This window comes from Carassius auratus, chromosome 2 (genome assembly GCF_003368295.1).
Source record: "Carassius auratus strain Wakin chromosome 2, ASM336829v1, whole genome shotgun sequence".
In the NCBI taxonomy this organism is placed as follows: Eukaryota; Metazoa; Chordata; class Actinopteri; order Cypriniformes; family Cyprinidae; genus Carassius; species Carassius auratus.
Genome location: NC_039244.1, coordinates 8,021,002 through 8,042,330, shown reverse-complemented (window position 1 = coordinate 8,042,330; position 21,329 = coordinate 8,021,002). Strand labels below are relative to the sequence as shown.

General features: G+C 36.9%; 1 protein-coding gene across 17 annotated transcripts in view; it reads left to right on the top strand.

Moving 5' to 3' along the window:
• Positions 1 to 553: 553 nt before the first annotated feature.
• The window catches only part of LOC113114728 (receptor-type tyrosine-protein phosphatase F-like), a 215,764-nt gene continuing 194,988 nt past the window's right edge, over positions 554 to 21,329 (top strand). For 11 of the 17 annotated variants that reach the window (XM_026281725.1, XM_026281699.1, XM_026281721.1 and 8 more), the window contains exon 1: positions 554 to 888. The gene's annotated coding sequence lies outside the window, so the exon portion shown is untranslated. The remainder of the gene's footprint in view (positions 889 to 21,329) is intronic. The other 6 variants (XM_026281814.1, XM_026281807.1, XM_026281762.1 and 3 more) reach the window with 1 other exon arrangement.

Here is a 21,329-nt window from a genome sequence, read left to right as displayed (position 1 = left end):
TTACCACAACGTGATGAGCCAGGATCCAGCTTTGCTTACTTGCATGATACCCTCACCTAATACCAATTCACCTGCTTACTGTGAACTGTTTTATATTCTGTTCTATGATATTCTATAACCATTTCACATTTATTTTGCCTCTTTCCCAACTTTTCTGTCCCAAATGGAGTGTTGCAGCCATCAAAATCAAAGTCAGTGAAATATTTTCTTTGTTCTTTTGCCAATTAAATAAAAGTCAAAGAGAATGTGGGTTGCATATATTTATTTATTTAAATTAAATTATATAATTTAATTAATTAATTTGCCACTTACAACGTCACCTTCAAGAAACTGACTGCTGTCATTGATGTGTTTATTTATTTAGTATGTGTGTAAAAGCACTGTGGTGATGGATATAGTAATATAATACATTAAAATTATTACATGCCATATTTGATTTAATGCGTCTCACGAAGCAACCACACTAATCTAAGCGGAAACGTATCTAATCGATTCGTGAACGGCCGAATGGTTACGAATGTATCCGAAAATGCGCGCGAGCAACCTGTAAGCCAGCCAGGGAGGGAAACAGCATGATTGAAGGGACTGTAGGCAGGCAGACCAGCAGAGCGTCTCCGACCGCTCCGGAGCAGAAGTCCGTGAGACACAAACTCTGGATTCACAACAATAGAAGCGTTTCCACTCTACCGTAGTTATAGCAACCAGTCTCAATAACGGGATTATAACGGCCGCGTGGCACATTAGTAGAGGAAGAGTCGTTACACTGTGGAATCAAAGAAATTTCCAGTCGGTTTTAAAAGTGGATTTGTACGTGGCCAACTGAACCGGGTGAAACGAGCGGTTGCCGTGCACGGAAAGAAATGCAAACCGCGGCGGAACGGAGAGACGGTGAGTTTAATGCGTTTCCTTCTTCTTCCTGTCTTGCTCGTGACACATGCTATGCATTAAGCAGTACTTTTAAGGTGATTATTATTTGCATTAATGAGCAAGCTTCTCAGCCACGAGGTTTGGAGTGATCTCGAAATTCTGGTAACGTTATTTCTTATGGAAACTAACGGGTGAGTTGACGTCGGCTAAGCTAGTGTTCTAGCTAACCAAACGATTAAAAAACTAGTCATTAGTTTAAGGTGGTTCAGTTACACACAAGACCGTTGTAGATTAGTTCCTCTCCCAGAACATCAAGTTTATAAGCAAGTCTGACTATATTTTGTCGCTGTTACTCTCATTTTAGTGCCTCATGGTGTACATTTCTTGTCAACCGTTAACTTAGATGAGGAGCAAGTGCAGGGCGCAATGTAGTTCTGTCTGTCATGTAAATGATCCAGCTAATATTGATGAATTAAGAAATGTAACTGTTGACCAGGTGTAATCTATAATACCCAGTGCATATTGTCTCGGGTTAAAAGACAAACAACATAAAGAACAAGAGTCGCGGGACATTCTCACGCCACTAAGCTGCCTTCTCCAAAGATGCTTCATCTCATGTAAAATATGCCACATATTAGTGTTGTGCAATTGTGTCAATGCATACATTTGAACTGATTTAGTAGTGTGTGATTATGAAAAAGGCGTACAGAAATTAATTCCAAACACGTACACGGACAAGATTTAGTGCATTTTTCTTTTTTTCAAGATGCGACCCTCCGTGGATGAGCGTGCATATATTTTGAAACTCAAACTCCCACATAGACATGTATTATGCAAACATGTTGTGCTTATTTTACACATTTTACCCAAACGTACCCGTAGGCTGTCTTTAAAGACGATTGATGTCTGCTGAGCATTTCTAATCGCATTGGAATCAAACATCGCTACATCCTATATAGTGTTTTTACATGTTTCCAAATCGTAATATTGTACGAAACATTTCAAACCGACTCTTATGTCCATCCATATAAGCCATGATATTTGTGGGGCTTCACAGAAATGTGTCAGTGAGATAAATGAGAAATGTTAAAATGCTGTAGTGACATCTTCTCCTTATTTACTCAAGCTTATGTTATACATAGCATCTTTTTTTTTCTTTGTTGATGGTGACTGAGGCCGTCAGATTCATACATTTTCTGTCAGCTTCTGTTGTGGAAGAAAGGGAGACACCCAGGTTTAAAACAACATGAGAGGGAATAAATGATGAAAGAGTATTAATTTGTGAGTGAACTGTCCCTTTAACATCGTTTATGCAGCAGAACAATGCCACTCTTGTCATGCTTTAGACATTATGCATTATTTGTTACGCTGGTTTTGTTGCCCTTTCCCAGGTCCTTCCATACAGCAATTCTGTCCAGCAGGAGTTATTTTAAGAAGGGAGCCTATGATATACATGACCGTACATGAACACTGCAGGGAAGGGTTTCAACCATCCAGAGTTTTTATTGATTAAAAACAAACAAACAAGCATATGTGAGGAACTTCAGAGTGCTCATGAGGCATGTCAGCAATATCAAATGATCTGGAAAAGTTCAAGAGCAAGTTTTGTGAAACTTCTTTTCTTGATCTTGTGCAGTCTTCTGGTACCACCGTTCATTTGGTCTGTCTAATTACTTTAATATTCCTTCAGTTCTGGATTTGTTCATAAAGACAGGATAGCTCCTGAGGCTAAAGGCTGGCTGGAGAAAAATTGTGGTCTATATTTTGTTTTGGATCACAGGCCCATTTATGTCATTGTATGTGTTGCTTTGTAAATGGACTGAAGAATACAGTCAATCTTTGTGACCTGCTGAAATAAAATGTAATGATTAAAAAAAAAAAAAGATCTTGTGGATACATCAAATGTAGGTCAGCACGTTTTACATTGTGTCCTAGCTGTCAGTAAAGAGCCTGAAACCATAGCAAATGCCCTTTAAGTAAGATATACAGTTTTCTTAATGGATCTTTGAGTATTTTTAGCAGTTTTGTTTGTCAATATAATTTGGTATCTACCACACTTTAACTAAGGAACTAATTGTCCTGTTCAGAATGCTCGGCCCTCTGTTGCCACATGCTGAAAAGCCACTTTGTGCAAACTTCCCCCTTGCTGACGCTGTCTTATGGTTTCCATATGCGCTGAATTTGGGTAATTTCAGGGCCTGGGCTCTAATGAGAGATTTTATTTCTGTAATGCATCGCTTGTGGTGTCGGGGATCAACATTTATAGGACTCATATCTGGGAACTTCTTGACTTCTCAGTGGCACATTGGGCTCTGGCATGGGAATACAAGGTTTTTATTTGAACAATTCAGCCAAGTCGACATAGTCATGTGGCACAGTTAGTGTGGCCAAAATAGTTTCAGTGTGGTAAAAGTTTAAGTTTTTAGGCAAAGTTCTGTTGCAAATCTGTTGATTGCTATAGTTCTGTTCACTCCAAGAAGGTCATGAGCACATGAATAAAAGACAAAGCTTTGAAAGACAATATTTAATCAAGGCCTAAATTTCGTTTTTTTAAACGGGGGGGGGGGGATTCCCCCCTTACATGGGTCACATGAGGGGGATTTAAATATTTTTTCAGATTATTTTTCAAATACTGAAATTATCCAGACTAACATTTGATAGCAGTGGCACCAGCGCCACTGAGTTCTACAAATGGTGGCACCAAGAGCAGATTTGGTAGCACTGGGGGTGGTGTGTGAAGGTATTCAAAATAAAGATAATTTAATCATAAAATTATTAATAAGTGCAACTAATAACATTTCATGTTTATTGTTTATACAGATTTGACAGTAAAGCACAAAGCTTAAGTGCAGATGCATAAAAAAATTACTAGAGTAACAAGTGGAAAATCTTATTTTTAATATACAGAAAATGTATATATTCCACTCTTATTAAATGTGCCATGATTCTTTTAGCATATTGATATGAACAAGTTCAGTGATTGTGATTTAGTAGCAAACTGAAGAAAAGTTTTTGACTTTTCTTACTTCATACACAAAAAAGTGTACAATTCTGACAAAATCAGATTTCTTGATGATTTGGTATTTTATAATAATAATCTTAAAATTTCAAAATCTAGAGAAAAAGCATAAATGAATGACTAATAAGCCAATAAGTGCTCCTCTGCTGCTGTCTACTGGTTATAATTGTGATTTGATGTATTTTTTTTTAGATTTTTACGTAAGTGTTTGTTTACCACAAAGTATATTTTCTTCATCCCATTAAAAATAACATTCAAACTGGATCATCTTGGAGCTTTAAATTTGCTGGACATGCTTGAAAGTCACTGAAAAGTGCTTGAATTTCTCTCTCAAAAAGTTGTACAAACCCTGAAATTAATTACATTCAACTATTTCTACAACAACAACATGGTTACAGTTAATGTTACCATTTCTGGTTTCCTGATGTATATAGGGATGTGTATCGTTAAGGTTTTAACGCTATTACTACTCTTACCGCCGCTTCTTAACGGTCCGGTACTTTTATGGTATTCTTATCGGTACTTTGTGTTAGGCAGTCGAAAACTTTGCATTTCTCTGTCTGCACATAATGCACTTTTGAAAGATGCTTTGACATCTTGCTTGTGTTTCCGCCCTTACATGCAAAAATTTTGTTTTTGTCTGCATTTTTGTCTGCATCAACTCTAGTGAAGTATAACCACACTTTGGAACGTTTTACTGTCTCCACCATCATCACTCCTTGTATTAAGTGGGAGTTTTCATGCTGTAAGGGGCCATTCACATATCGCGTCTAAAAACGGGTGGAAAACGCTAGGCGCGCCGCTTTCTGATTTTTTTCCCCAAAGCCTTTGGGCACTTGCTCCCGAGGAGCCTGCCATTGCTAAGCAACCATGACCTGCTCTCTCCATGAAGACGCGGAAATTTCAGCAATGGATAAATTGATTTTCAGCACTAAAAACTGCTTGCAGTAGCTCTGCTAATAAATTAATTTAAAAATCCACATACAGCTATCAGCTGTTCCTTCATCTTGGCTGAGCTTTCAACGTTGTTACGGAAAAGGTGAGGAAGTTACATGACCTGCGGTGCGCTTGCGTCATTCTGAAAAGTTGAGATGTTTTAACTCGATGCGGTGCGGACGCACCTGGAACATTCACGCCCGCGTTGCTTCCATTATGACCTCGCATACAGCGTGCCTAAATTTTAAATAACGAACTTGAGCGCACAAAAGACGCGATATGTGAACGGCCCCTTATGCATGTGTGTGTGCCGTGCTCGTTCTTGTTTTGTGTGACTGATAGACCGCCTCTGCGGCACGCATGAGAGATCTCGCAGATTTCACAGACAAACGTCTTAATAATATCGCAAATTAGAAATGTTTGGTAAGATAAAATGTGCACGTTAACATTATTAAGCAAATCTCTTCGCCATCGTCACTCTTTATTATTAAGCAGGAGTTTTCATACTGTTATGTCTGTGCGTGCGCCGCGCTCGTTGTGGTGTGTGTGTGTGACTGACAAATAGCTTCCGCGGCGTGCATGAGAGATCTCGCAGATCTCACAGACAAATAATTTTGATTCCATAATTTAGCCCTGGGGCCATTTTAATACCGGGTTTCGGTACCCATCCCTAGATGTATGTCAGTACTGTTTATTTCTGTGCAGAATTGTAATGCTTCTCAGTAAATCTTGCAGTAACCTTATTGTAATGCTTCTAACTGGATCTCGCAGCACTGTTGCATCTGTGCAGTAACAGTGTCGTGAAATCAACTTTGGCTCCCGAGTAATGCTGAGTTTAAACAATTTTGTTTGTGTCGCGGTTTGAGCTAATAAATGGTGTGTTGCTTTTGAGAAACATCAAACAGCAAACAAAACGAAAGCGGAACTAAATCGCTCTACGTTTCAGCTGCGCAGTGCGGTTTAGTTTCACTTTCGTTTTGTTTGCAGTTTCTCAAATACAACAGAAATGGCAGTGCTTATGAGTTTGACAATGCAGTAGTCGCTCCAGTGCCCTTGCAAAACTTCAAAAATTAGTTTTACCAGCAGAAAAAAGGGTCGCAGTCTGGAGCCCTGATTATTTTAGGTCCTCTATGACCCGCCTCTCTCAAACGAAAAGTCCCTACTTCCGACAAGCGCAGTCTGCTCTGATTGGCCAATTGACCCAGTGTACTGTGATTGACTGAACACCACAAGCACTATGGCTGTGTATTGCCAAGAATCTGGTGATACAATATGTATCACGATACAGGGGTTGCGATATGATATGTTGCGATACATTGCGATACTGTCAGCAAGGCGATATATTGGGAAATTTCTTATTCGATTGATTAATCGTTGACATCCCTACTTCAGCTCAAAGAGCCCTCTCGAACAGCACCCTTTGCATGTTGGTAGCCCCCCTGGATTGCTAGATCGGTCAGTGCCAGACCCCAAATTTAACCACCCTTAACTCCCGAAAACCGGGGGCTATCGATGTGGATGTGGGGGTCACTTGAAAGAGGACCTCTATATGTACACTACAGTTGCATTCCAGAGGGTTCGTTGAGCTGAAGGGATCCTCCGAATTTGGTGCGGATTCACTGTGCCGTTATGGAGATATGACCGCTCAGTTTCAATGGTTTTCCATAGACTTAAGTTTTCAATCATTTCATCAAGGTGACCAGTAGCAAACAATGGACTCTGCTGGACAAACTAAGTAATTACACCATTTTCAAACTTTTTTTTAAAATCTGGACTACATCATGCCCTAGATATTGTTTGAAAGTGTTTTGATTCTTTATTGTTAATTCACACTTTACATTTGGGCTTCATGAGTTAACTCATTTGTTAACATGAACTGTCAATGAAAAATTCTTCTGAACATCCATTCATCTTAGGTATTCCAATATTAAATAACACATTGTTAAAATCTAAAGTTGCAATTGTATTATTTAATGAGCTAACATGAACTAAGACTTGTATTTTTTAAATAAATATTAATAACTTATGTAGCAAATGTAGCTATTGCTCATTGTGGTTAACTAATAAGGTCTTATTGTAAAGTGATACTTATGGGTCTTTATAGTTCTTTTGCACTTTAATTTGTGTAAAACTTTTAACTTTATATATTTGTCTGTATTGCTTTATTGTATTTAAATGTTCAGTTATTTTTGTTATAAGAAAAAGTTATTTAAGCTGTTATACTGTATTATGACCACTTAAATTTATATTTAATATACTGTGATAAAAGCATGAGCAATTAATCGCAACAAGAAAATGTTATATCCCTAATAACAAAACAATAACAGTAGCTGATTCTGAAGCACCAGATAGTCAGAATTACCTCCTCTCCTAGGTTTATAAAACGGTCGTCCATAAAATGCATTGCTGTTTTGTTTTAAATAGGGCTGTCACTTTTGTGTAAAAAGCATTTTCGATTTTTAAGACATGAGGGTTCGTTGAATCAATTGTACAATCGATTTTCCATGTAAAAAAAAAAAAGACCTTTCCTTTTTCAACGCCAAATAACAGATGAACGTAAAGAGAACGGTGGAAACACACAAGTCAGCAATATTTCTTATTTATTGGCAAGTACAAGTACATTTTAATTTGACAGCTTTTTAAAAGCCCGAACCCGTTTACAGTCCAACATTCAAATATGCATGCACTAACACGGCTCTTTTGCCTAGAATGAGTCATCTATACATGTTTTAACATAATTTATTCATAACTAACGTATACTAGGCCACTTGGAAGTTGGAATAAAGAAATAAAGTAAGTCCTCTGTAACATCGTAACATCTTAGCACTGTAAATAGGTATAGGCTCATTTAGCCTATAAACAGACCAACGCACCAATAAAACGAGTCTTTTTTAACAAATTAAATTAAGATAAATTTTAAATTAAGGTATTTGGCAATAACGAAATTAAGATAAAGGCTCCGCCGGATTTGCCTCGCCACTAGCAGCTGACATTTAATAAAAGAATAATGTCAAGATTAGCGTATATACTCTGTCCACATTATGCATTTAAGACTCAATGAATATATAGTTATAATTTGAAAAACGATAACTCACAGAGATTAGGCTAAACCTACATGTTTTTGTGGAGGAAAATGATTTGAATACACACTGTAGATGTCTTCAGCGCCCTCCTCCACTCACTGATGGTGCATCATTATTCACTCATTATAAACAGGTCAAAACTTTTCCACACCTCAGACTTTGCTTTAGTTGCTGGTGCAACCAAAACATGTTCGCCAAAGGCAAGCCTCCATTACACCTACTCAGCATCCATTTTCGCATCTTTTTCACGCAAATCGAAACACATCACATGACCAACGTTTACCTCGCAAACCGGAGCGCAAGCTCGAGCCTGGCCCGAGCCGTGTAAGATCATATAAATAAAGCCCGAACCCGTCCAAACCCAAGATCTTCAGCTCTAATTGGCATGAAGTTTCGTGCAGAATAAAAAACAGCAACAGGAGTGCAACATTCTTGAAAAAAATATATATCCAGAGGGGACTGCAGCCCTAACATAAATGAAAAACATCAATGCAGGCTTCAACCCAGCTGTATATGATTTAGGCAATTCAAGGCAATTAGGCTGCGCAAGGTGTGAGTATTACTGCCAATCTTTCACCACAAAAGCCGGTCGCTGTCAGCTGGCAATGCTGGCTCCTTTTCATAACTCAGCATCTCCTGTAAGAGGTCGCTTTTGACGTCACTGGGTCTTATAGGCGCGCATTTGCTGGTATTTAGCTTTCGCAACGCATACTGCACTGTTGTGTTTGGAATTCTTTATTTTCCTTTTCTGCTAGTTTGTGAGTTTTTAATTTAGTTGTTTAAAAAAAAATTAATAGTCTACATATTTGGTTAAAATCAATTCCCTATTTTCATTTTCAAAACTTTTTTTGGTTGGTCCGATCGATTGTGCAATCGATTTTCGAATGAAAAGTGACAGCCCTAGTTTTAAATAATCTTAAGATTTAAATAATAAAAGATTTACTTCTTTCTTTGCGTGAACATTTTGGTGGCATTACACAAATATTTCCACATAGTGATGCATACATGTTTGAATGAGCCGTTTTAGGGGGCATGGCAGTCTTAACTTTGACAAAGAATATTTGGTTGCACTTTACTTTACAGTACGTGTACTAACATGTACTTATAGTGTACTTAAAGTGTATTTATCTAAGAAAGTTCTGGTAATACAATGTAACTACATGGGGTAGGGTTAGGTTTAGGGGTAGGTTCATGGTTAGTACCTAGTTATTACATAGTTATTGTAATGACTATAATAAGTACATAGTATACATTAGGAACATGACTGTAAAATAAAGTGCTACCGAATATTTCTTTGGATTTGAGACTTTAGTCTATGCAACAATCTTCTTCATGCATCAAGAGCCTTCTACACTCCAAAGAGAAAGGAAAATTAGAAATTGCATCATACGACCCCTTTAAGAACTGTACTAAAACTATTTATGAATGCCTTTTCAGAATCAGTAGTGAATTTCATATATTCCAGTTTCAGTTCATTTTTTTTTTTACTTTTTACGAAATACACCATGACATGCTTCAAACTGACATTAAGAACTGTTTAAACTAATACATGCAACTTAATATTTTATTATTCCTTCTGAATAAAGGAATGTCTCAGCTTTCCAAGATAAAGCTTATTTTTTTCTTTCTAATGTTTAATCAAAAATTTGCCTTCCTTTTATGAGGTGATTTGTGACTCCTTAAAGTGATTTACAGGGTGATTAAATTTGTTTTACCTTTTTTGTCATTTTTCTAGCTTTTTTAAAAGTATTTTATCTAATGTCAAATTTAAAACAACAACAACAACAAAAAAAACATATTTTGTTCATGTCAAATTAATTTTGATAAATAAGTCGCACGACCAGCCAAACTATGAAAAAAAGTAGGACTTAGAGTCTGGAAAATACGGTATAAACAAGATTTAATAGGCCAAACTGGCTTTTTGCTATTGAAAACAATAACAGTAACCATCTGAAATTAATAGCAGTAACTGCACAGTAGCCTACATTCAATACAAACATAGATGGTAAAGACAACAGCATTTAGCTTTTGTATTTGAATTGGGTTGAAACTACATAAAAGTGGTCTTAAATGAAAACATTAACTGTAACCATGTGAAGTTAAAGGCAACAACTGCAGTTCTACAATCCAAACAACACAATCAACACACATTCAGTACTTAAGATGTTTCTTAATCTGCATTCAGTATTTGTTTTAGTTTTTAAATTTAGTCTTTTCCAGTGAAACTAAATAAAAGTATGCTATATAAAAAATTATTCCAAAATGTTAAAATCAAATAATGTTGGTGCGAATGAAACAAAGATGCAAAGTGTTTCATTCATCCAATTAAAAAAAAAAAAATAAATAGCGTAATGATTCACATCTACATTTTTTTTACTTGAGCCAATGAAAAATAAATAAGTATTGGCTCAAGTTAAAAAAAGTATAGATGTGAATCATTACCCTAAAATGTTTTAATTGGATGAATTAAACACTTTAGTGCTACAGCAGGTGATTTTTACATCAAATTAAGTCGATGTAATTTTAAGGTAAAATAATCATCCTATACAGAACTGACGTTTACTTCTGGCCTTTCAAACGTGTATGCAAGTTCTTCTTTACAAAAAAAAAAAAAAAAAGCATTTCAGTTTTGTCACAGTTTAGTCCATTTCATTTCTCATCAGGCTCTTATTTCTGCGCCAGTACACTAGCGGCTGTTCGCATCCTGCAATCTATGCCTCAGACATGTAGCTCTGCACTCCCAGTGCTAAACGGCTGCCCGTGTCCTGCGCACAGATTTCAAAACACTTTCACACAAATGACATGATAGCAAATGATTACAATGTAGTCTGGGAATGTGGGCGCACTTGGGGAAAAATCGGCCGAAAAAAGACCAAAAACCGTCCTATTGCCGATTGCGTATTTTAAACAAATACAGATTTATTACCGGTCAACCGGTGCATCCCTAGAAATTTCAATTGCATTTTTATTAAAACCTTATTCAATATATGTAATAAAAATAGAAATGAAACAAAAAAATTGAGAATCGAATCAAATCAAGAGCTTGTGAATCGAAATAGAATCGAATTGGGAAATTTGAATCAATATCCAGCCCTAATATGACCCTACGAATGCCATTTGGAAGTCACTCAGTGTTATTTTAAAAATAACAAAGTTTTCATATTTCTCAGCCTCTTCAGTGTTTAGATGCCTGTGAAGAAGTTAAGTGTCTGGAAGCTAATTCTGTAGTAATCTGGCTACTGATTGAAAACAGGTTCTAGATTAGTGGTCCTGCTGGTGGCATTATAAACCATTTACACCACAGTTTTATGGTAAATCTCCATTTAACAAAAAGTGGAAACAGACTTTGGCCCAGAAATGGCTCAAACCAATAACAATTTATGGTCCAAAGCCTTTATAAGAATTGTAGCAGAGGCCTGAAGAGCCCCTCATGATAGGTGATGATAGGTGATTGGATAGGCCTTCCCTCGATTTATTTTGGAGAGTATTTGAGCAAAGAAAGCGGCCTTACTCTGCAAGTTGTACTTTTGAATGCCAATGCTCTATTTTTTCCAGCTTGTTTTATATATGTGTGTGTGTGTGTGTGTGTGTGTATATATATATATATATATATATATATATATACAGTACAGACCAAAAGTTTGGACACACCTTCCAATTCAAAGAGTTTTCTTTATTTTCATGACTATGAAAATTGTAGATTCACTCTGAAGGCATCAAAACTATGAATTAACATATGTTGAATTTTATATGGAATTATATACATAACAAAAAAGTGTGAAACAACTGAAAATATGTCATATTCTAGGTTCTTCAAAGTAGCCACCTTTTGCTTTGATTACTGCTTTGCACACTCTTGGCTTTCTCTTGATGAGCTTCAAGAGGTAGTCACCTGAAATGGTCTTCCAACAGTCTTGAAGGAGTTCCCCGAGAGATGCTTAGCACTTGTTGGCCGTTTTGCCTTCTGTCTGCGGTCAAGCTCACCCCTAAACCATCTCGATTGGGTTCAGGTCCGGTGACTGTGGAGGCCAGGTCATCTGGCGCAGCACCCCTTTCTCTATTTGATTTCTCAATCAAATAATGCTGTTTACGGTTACCAGGTTCATAAAAAATATTAAAAAAATGCACCGCTTGCATGTCAATAAACATTGTAACTGATTTGTGGTCACAGGTTTGCAAATGTGCATTTATTGACTGTTTGCATCTTTACTCCTGGCTCAATCAGCCATATTTATATGCATCACTGTTTGTAGTTATTGCATAATATGAAGCTCTGTTTTTGCTAGGCCTCCAACTAAACACCAAATCACAATGTAGTTATTTCTACTGAAAATTCAGTACACACACTGACACACATACTTGTGTACTTTACGGTGACTTTTCTTAGATATACTGCTTTTTATAGTATACTGTATTATATTATTATATTATATTATAATGATATGATGCTTAAATTCACTTGTAGCACTTCAAATTATTCATTCATTTGTAGTTTTTATTTATTTAGACAAAATAGTATATAATTTCATCTAATTTATTTATTAGTAATCTGCCTTAAAAATAAATGTATCATATTTTCTAGAACTTTAATATCTCGAGATATATTACTCATAATTATATAAGATTCTACTCATACTGCCCACCCCTAGCTCTTGTAGTGTACTGATGTCCAGTTTGTGATTTTGCATGTGAGTTATTGGATTAGTTCATTAGTCACTGGGCCCTGTCACTATTGTGGTGGCTCCATTAGGGAGAAGGATGTGTCCAAGGTATGATTACTGCCAGAGTCGTGTAAAGGTGACCTCCCTCTCCATACCCTAATCCAAACACGCAGACACATGTACACAGTTTCCCTCTCTGTCTTTGAAAATTCACTTCTTGCTACTCTTTTCCGTCACCGTGATTTTCATTAATCCAATAAACTCATTCTCATATTGACATGCATGTGGTCCTGTGCACTGTCACTCAGGAAGATGAATGTAGAGTTGTGAGTCGCAGTACTGATAGAGAGGATTCTTTAACCTTTATGCAGCATTAATGGCCCTGTGTGTTTAACGTTTAAAAAATTAACTGTGGGCTCCTTTGAATATTGACGAGGGAGGCTCTTGTGCAGCTCTGTTTAGATAACTGTGACATGCCGTTGTTGTGTAGGTGGGTTGACTGTCAAACAGTGCTTTGGATTGCAGTGCTTGTTTTCATGCGTTTATGTGTCATCAGAGTTAAGATATTCATAAAACCAATAATAGTCATTAGAACACATTACATAGAGGCCAATTCTGTTAAACAGGACAGATGATTGATTTTAGCCCCAAAAGTACGCTATTTTAAATCGCCAAATATAAGCTACAATATTTCCATAATTTCTGCAGAAATTATCAAAAAGTAGCTTGTTTTCAAACGTTTTTATCATTAAAAGAAACTGGAAGTATTGACAAATTAATTAACCATGATTAATTAACTGATCGAGTTTGAAGAACTGTATGTCTTGATTTTGTGATTTTACGGTTTAGTTTAGTTAGATTATATTAATATATTGATAATAATGGGGTGAAGTTTTGTATAAAAAATCTTCAATTGTTTGGTGTCATTATAATTATTCTAACTGCTCCCAATCAAGTTGGAGTGTCCCTGATCTCAAATTGTAAATATCAAACATGTTTGATATTTAAAATTCTTGATCAGGCTACCTCTGACGTGATTGGGAGCAGTTGGAATAATCATAATGACACCAAACAATTAAAGATTTTTTATACTGCTGCGATAATCAATGACAGTAAAACAAGCGTCACCTACCGAAGTTGCATGCTTCTATAGCTGAAACTTGGCAGCCACAAACATGCCAAGAAACTGGAGTATTAAGCAGTAAGATCACCCATATAATTTTTTTTCCCCATTAGTTTTTGTCCCCTAAGGGTGTACTCACACTAGGCACGGTTGCCATGAACCGGGCCCGAGTACGATTGTCCCCCCTCCCCCTCTGGCCTGCACTCACAATATAGGGTTTCAGAATTCGTGCCGGAGCACGCTTACGTCATTATGGTGCGATGGTTTCGGGATAAACAGGAAGAGCGGCGCTCTCTGAACATAATGGAGTCCATCGCTCTGTTTTCTTTGTGGATAATTTTGTGTCGTTTGGTCCACAGCCCTCTCACAGCCTGTTGTTAAACAGATGTGTCGCCTTAGTGGCGCGAAAATTTTCACGTAATCGTGCTGCTAGTATGAGGATGTTTGCAAGGTACCAGCTGAAGTGCAGCAAGGACTTTGCAGTTTTTAGTTTTTATGCGTTTTGCACCTCTGCCGTAGACCAAAGCGACCCTTTCCCTGCCATGTTGGTTTTGGAGCGTCACAAAACCGTGACGCAACGCGTCCTTTTCCGTGCTCCGGCATGGTTAGCGCTCACACTGCATGCGAACCGGGCCCACCTCTTCCAAGCGGGCCAGGGCCGGCTAATCAAGCCGCACCCGGGCACGGTTCGGAGCACTCACACTAGTCAAACGAACCGTGCTTTGGCGGTCAAACGCACTCGGGCACGGTTCAAACTGGCTAGTGTGAGTACACCCTAAAAGACAAAACTCATGCCAGGAGAACCAGCTGATGACGTCAGTCCTCCTTTGTTTTTCTTCGAAAGTCACATTTAATCTTGCGTGTCCCTGTGAGATCTTGTCTCTCTTTGAAAATAATACTACAATTTAATTGATTAATCAAATGCGTTTGCCACACGCATTTTGTCAGTAAAGGTGGTTCTGTAATCAGCAGTAAATCTCCAGGACGTGCTTTCAGAATATGGGAATTAATGGGAATAAACTGGAAATGTGCAAAATTGCAGGAACTGAAAAAATAATGCAGTATGCAAGATGCAGCATAATCTTGGTTAAAACAACCTGAATTAATGCAATTTCGGCCCCAAAAAATCCTATTGGTGCTTCCCTAGTTTCATTTACTCCAAACTCATTTCTTAACATCAGACGAGGGTTTGAAATAAATCGAATCCTTCTGTGAGATGATGTGGCTTCTTACACAGAATAAGGCACAAAACATATTTCATAGTATTCTAAGCAGTGATAAAGGCATGGCATTAGAAATATACTTAATTATAATGAAAATTTCAATAATCAGAACTCAGGTAATCCATACATTGTCATAGTCGTGTGTTTATTAGTCACGTTGAATTAATAATAGCAGTTAAATCTTCTGTTTATCCAGCTACCGCTATAGGCATTTCCTGGGTTTCTTCTGCGAGATGTATTTGGTAGGGGTGTGCCGGTTTCAGAATTGGTGATGACGGTTATGACGTGAGTCAAATGTGACGGTTCATAACATAACCGGGGGCATAGGCCTACGCTGAGTTTCATTTACGATGAGATGCGCTCTAGTTCGCAGTGCAAGTGAACGCGGCACGCTGGTGCTTTCATGTCACGGTTATCATTGTCTGCTATATTTGCTTTTTATTTATTAAAATACATGCAATTGGTTGATGAAACATTTATTAAAATTAAGATAAAATTTGTACAAATGAAATTCGTTTTTAAGAAAGGTTTTCTACAAAGCAAAATTTAATGAAGTGGTAAATATGTCTGACGATTTACAAAACTTCATTAAGTGGTAAAAACCATGTTTCCCGATATATTGCGGATCTTATGATCCTATCTAAAAAATGAAAATAATTTTTGATAAAAAATGTTTGTAAAAAATATTTTAATGACACTGTTTTGCCGGTTATAGAGTTCTAATGACGGTGTTCAACTATAACCGCCGGTCTCACGGTTATATACTAACCGTCACACCCCTAGTATTTGGACTTTCCGTGTGAGAGCACCCTCTGGGTTTCGGATTGAGATTTACTGCTGATCACAGAACCATGCTTCACTGAAAGATATGCATGACAATCGCAGCTTCTGCCTAATCATGATTTCAATTTCATTTTGATTTATCATGCAGGCCTACACCGGAAGCAAGCGGTGGAATATGTGGAAGTAGATCTATGCATTAGTGTGAATGCAGTCTGTTAAACCTGCCAGTTTCTATGATCTCATCAGTAATAATCACATGGCAATAATGCTGAGAAGAAAGAAAAACCCATAACTGTGATTATCTGTAAACTTTCAATATTTAAAGCACTCCCAAAAAGTAGCCTGTTTATATAATTTAATAAAATGCACAAAATAAATTTGATACCTGTGCGAGCACTAGTGATACTGTGGCCGCCGGTCCACAACTGGTAGAAAAAGATGACGCTCAATAAAGATGATGCTCAATAAAGCTCACTGGCTGAGTTTTCTCCTCTGAAAGAAAAGGTTGCATAAAAGTTCAGTTCAGAATCAAGATAAATGTATTACTCTTATGTTTCTTATGATAACTGATATAATGCTGCTAAATTTATTCTTTCTTTACCTTGAATGTCATTGGTTTAATTTATTTTTTACATTTTGATATTTCATATTTTGTTCAATATATCTGCTGTTCATATATTCTTTTTTTAGTGTGTTAAATGATTAGAATGTTGTCCCGGTTTTAAAATAAAGCACATCAATGATATTTGAGAGGGTATTTTCCCTTTTCAGGAAAATAATCGAAAAAGTATCGAAATCGCAATTCTTGATTAGGTATCGTTATTGAAACAATAATTTTGGTATTGTGATAACACTACTTGAGAAACATAATTGAATTGAATTGTGAAACCAGTGCTGGTTCACTCCCGTACTGTCTACACTGGTTTGCAACAGTCGCTTTATCGCATCCAGTGTAGACAGCCTATTGCGGCATGGCGCAATGCAACCATGTAGACATGGTGCAAGTCTATAAATATGACTCAGATTAGTTTCTTAATGTAAGTCTTCAGTGTAAAGAATTATTCTCATTTGCTTGGGTTGCTTGATTAATCAATTGGGATTCAGTATCCAGGGACGGTTTATTCAAGTAATTGGGTTATAATTGCAGTCCAGCTTCAAATCAAAAGGTCAGCTCTCACCAGCTGCTCTGAAACAAATCTGTGCTTTATTTTATTAAATATTGTGTTTTTTGCTCATTAAAAATACCTCTACTAGCACTTTCTCCTCTCACTGGAGTGGACCATGGAGTATTCTCAATTTATCCTTCTGACTGCATGCAGAAAACAAGTCAGTTTTCTGTCAACCATTATAGACAGAAATCTTCCACAAAGCATACAGCAACTGCTCCAGTAACGCTGAAGGAAGCTAGGTGCTGTCTTAAGCGGTTTTGAAAGGGTATGAAAGGGTTAGTAGTTTTTGATGGAAATCCCACTGAGTGCAGTCTCCAGACTGTATCACGAGGACAAGAGGAAGCAGGGTGCAGGAGAAAGGGAAGATGCAGTTCTGGCACTTCATCTTCCCACTGGTGTACCAGATGGAGAAGACAGAGGGAGTCCTGGCATAGAGAGGGTGCTGGTGACTGCCCAACCATCACAGAAGGGCTCCACCCTCCACCCTCTTCAAAGACAAGAAGAGACCATTTAATTCAATTCAATTAAGTTTTATTTTTATAAAGCTTTTTTCGATACAAATCATTACAAAGCAGCTTTACAGAAAATTTATGTTTATAGTATTTAGTAGTAACTTATCAGTAGAGACTCATATGGTTTATGTGCATATGGCAGAGGTGTACGGAAAATCAAACAGACATCGAACACTATTAACAGCAATTATTATGATGCAATCAAACTTATAGCAAAAATTGGTAGTTCTGTATGTTGTTTCATGTTTGGCATCATCTGAGGTCCTCTGAGGGGTGGGCATCATCTCTTCTCAGGTGTTCTGGATCCAGACTGAAGCTTGTGTAAATCCTAGTTAGCAAAACAGAGAAACAGATAGAGACATAATTAGCTTAGCTGCTGTTCCAACCAAGTAAAATTAATTTGTTTAACTCAACCTAAAGAATTATAATGTGCATTTGATCATATATAACTACAGTACAAGATTATGAAATGCATTATTTGAATGTTTGGCCAAAGAGATGTGTCTTTAATCTAGATTTAAACAGAGGAAGGCTATCAGGAAGGCTGTTCCAGAGTTTGGGACCAAACTGTGAAAAAGCTCTACCTTTTTTAGTGGACTTTGCTTTCCTAGGCACTACCAAAAGTGCAGAGTTTTGTGACCTTAGGGAGTGTGATGGATTGTATAGCATGGTAAAAGATTAGTTGGGTATGCAGGAGCAAAACCATTAAGGGCCTTATCAAGTCAAGTCAAGTCTGCTTTATTGTCAATTTCCACATTTACAGTACATATATACAGAGAATCGAAATTGCTTTACTCTCAGACCCCGGTGCATACAGATAACATTAACATTAAAGCCTAAAAATCTAGGTCAAATATAAAATGTAGATACAACTATACAATAAGGGAATGTAAAAAAAAAAGACATATAATAAAATTAAAAATAAAGTTAAATAAAGTAGCACAAGGCAAATGGCAGATAGAGTGCAAATCAATGAAGTGAACAACAGTGCAGATAAAAGAGGGAAGTATAATATTTTACTTATAGGCAAGTAATAATAATTTGTAACTGATACAGAGCTTAATAGGTACCCAGTGCAGAGACTTTAAAATTGGGGTAATATGAACATATTTTCTTGACCTGGTAATTACTCTAGTCATTGCATTTTGGACTACCTGTAGCTTGTTTATTGAAGAAGCAGGACAACCACCTATCAGTGCATTACAATAGTCCGGTCTAGAGATCATGAATGCATGAACTAGCTTTTCTTCATCAGAAACTGGTAACTTTTCGTATTTTGGCAATGTTTCAAAGATGGAAAAATATTATTATTATTAAATATTATATTAAATATTTATTTAAATAATAATTGAAAAATAAATAATTTTTTTATCTCATAGTTAGTGAATTACTGGTCCAAGAGAGCAGGTTAAATATTTTTTGTTTGGCTGTGATTAATATGATTTACTATAAATGATTTAGAGCAGATAAAGAAATTGCAACTTACTTTACTGGAAGCATGTTTCAAGCCAAGGCATGATTATAATGCTTTGTCATCTTTTGCTCTGCACGATATTGGGAAAAAATTACATCGCGATATTTTATTTTTCTGCGATATATATTGCGATATGAAATCTAATTTTTTCTTACAAACAAAAATGGGGTGAGCACACTTACATTCTCATTTTAAATGATTTAAACATCGCCACCATCGTGTCAGTTGATTAATATTCGGAAGGGAGATTGCAAGACAGCGCTAGTGTTGTTTTGAAGACACTGAGCGTGCGGCCAGGAATCGCTCGCTCTCTCTCTCTCTCTCTCTCTCTCTCTCTTGCGCGCTTTTTCTCTCAGGCCGGTGACAGATGCAATATTTGAAAATCGATAATTATTTATTTATTTTTTTAATTACATTTATATCTGAATATAGACTTTCAAACATCTAAGTGTCATGAATTAATATATATCTGTGTACAAAATGACATTTAAACATATTTTCCTATTCTATTTTGCCTGGAAAATAGGCGTTGGTTCTATTTCTAGCATGCATGCGTGTTCCGCGCGTCTCACACAGGCAGTCTGCAAGCTCTAACCTGTTAACATGGGAGCCGAATTAAAAACGGACGCCACGCGGCTGAGACGACTGCGCCACGCATCTAGTGTGTCGCCAGCCGCGCGCTCGCACTCTCTCTCTCTCGTGCGCGCTCTCTGGCCCATACAGTTAATCATGTGATGTGACTATCGTGGATTCGTACATCGCGATATCGATGCTTAAACGACACATCGTGCAGCCCTAACTTGCAGACAGCCAAACTTTGAGACTTTGAGGATTCTACTGATTGAATATTTTTGAGTTATACTGTCATAGTCATTTCATAAACCACAAGGGATTATACTATATGTCTGGAAACTCTACGCCGGATGTCTCTCACTTATACTGAAGGACTGGTCTGTTTCTCACTAAGCCATGATTGGATTTAATCCAGATGTTAACAGGAAGCAAATGACTCTCATAAAATTAACCAAGGTAAAGCAATAAGAAACTCATAAAGACTCTGTCAGAATCCTGTTCCAGGGATGTCTGTATGCTAGTAGTTGTTTTCCCACAGAGAATTTGACAGTACCTTGTGACTGTATGTCAGTATTGTGATATATTTCTAATATTATGCACAAAGATTTCTTCTAGAGGTCGACCGATGTATCAGTTTTGCCGGCACCGATAGTTGAACAATTGCTGGAACAATCTTTATCGGCAAATATCTATGCCGATAGTTTTCGGGGTTGCCAGAGCATATAAGAAGGCTCTGTTTTCAATGTATAGTGCGAGAGCGGCCGCTAGTGGTTAAAATCACTGACAGCATTTGCTTTTTGTTTAGACACCTCATGCTGCACTCTGAACAGAGCGAGAAACTTCAGACCTGGATTTAAATGCAGCTGAAAGAAAATCATGCCCTGCCACACAGAGCGCCAATCACATAATTTTCCGTTAAATTACATTATATTCACCCGAATCATTGTTAATGTACATAATGAATTGTATATTGAGTATTTTCATCGAAACGTTTGTCTTTCTGTGGCTCTAATAAAGTCTGTATGCTTCATTTATAGCGCTATAATATAGATCGATCTTTCCGTTTGCTCTGTTTTTTTTAAACACTGAACTTAAAACTTATCTATGCTTCATTGTTCATTCTTGAAGTAAACTGTTGTCTGTTTGGTAAATAAATAAACTATCCGGAGTGTGTGTGATACCGGTGAGTTCTCCTAGATTCAGCACTGCTCTTTTATTTTGATTAGATAATCATTAAGTGTTGAAGAATAGAAGCAGTTAAAGTGTGGAGCATACATTGTGCTGTTATAATTGTAGGGCCTTTTGTTTTCCGTGATGTGGAAAATGCAGACATAATCGCGAAATCCATTCATAAAAACGAAATTCAAAGTGGAATGTCACAGAATTTAAAAATTTCATTTTAAATGAATTCATCAAAAGTAGGTAATTACACTCAAATCAAATCGCTATATGGACTAGTATCTGTAACCATTAAGCTGCAAAGGTCTATTTAAATATGAATCCTGCATGTTCTTAGTGTCTCTGTTAATGAATGGCGCAGGTGCGGGGTTTCATTTATTACACACATACTGAAGCGCAGCTTATGCTCGCTGTGATTTTAGTGTCTGCCATCTCACTAAATGAAGACGTAAACACAACAACATCTCCAGAACTGCTCTTAAAGTCACTTAATGAGCATTTGACTGTTGATTTGAGCAAAAGCATCATATCACATGCACAGAATTGTAAAGGTATACACGGCAACCCGTCAAAATAAAAGTCAGGTTTGATTTGAAGTCTATTTTTCAGTAGAATTTACATAGCCGCTTACTACTACTAAAATTAAACGAACATTATTTTTTAAGGAATAATCACACAACTTTCATCAATGTTTTAATTTGAATAGTAAATCCCTTAGTTTGCAAAA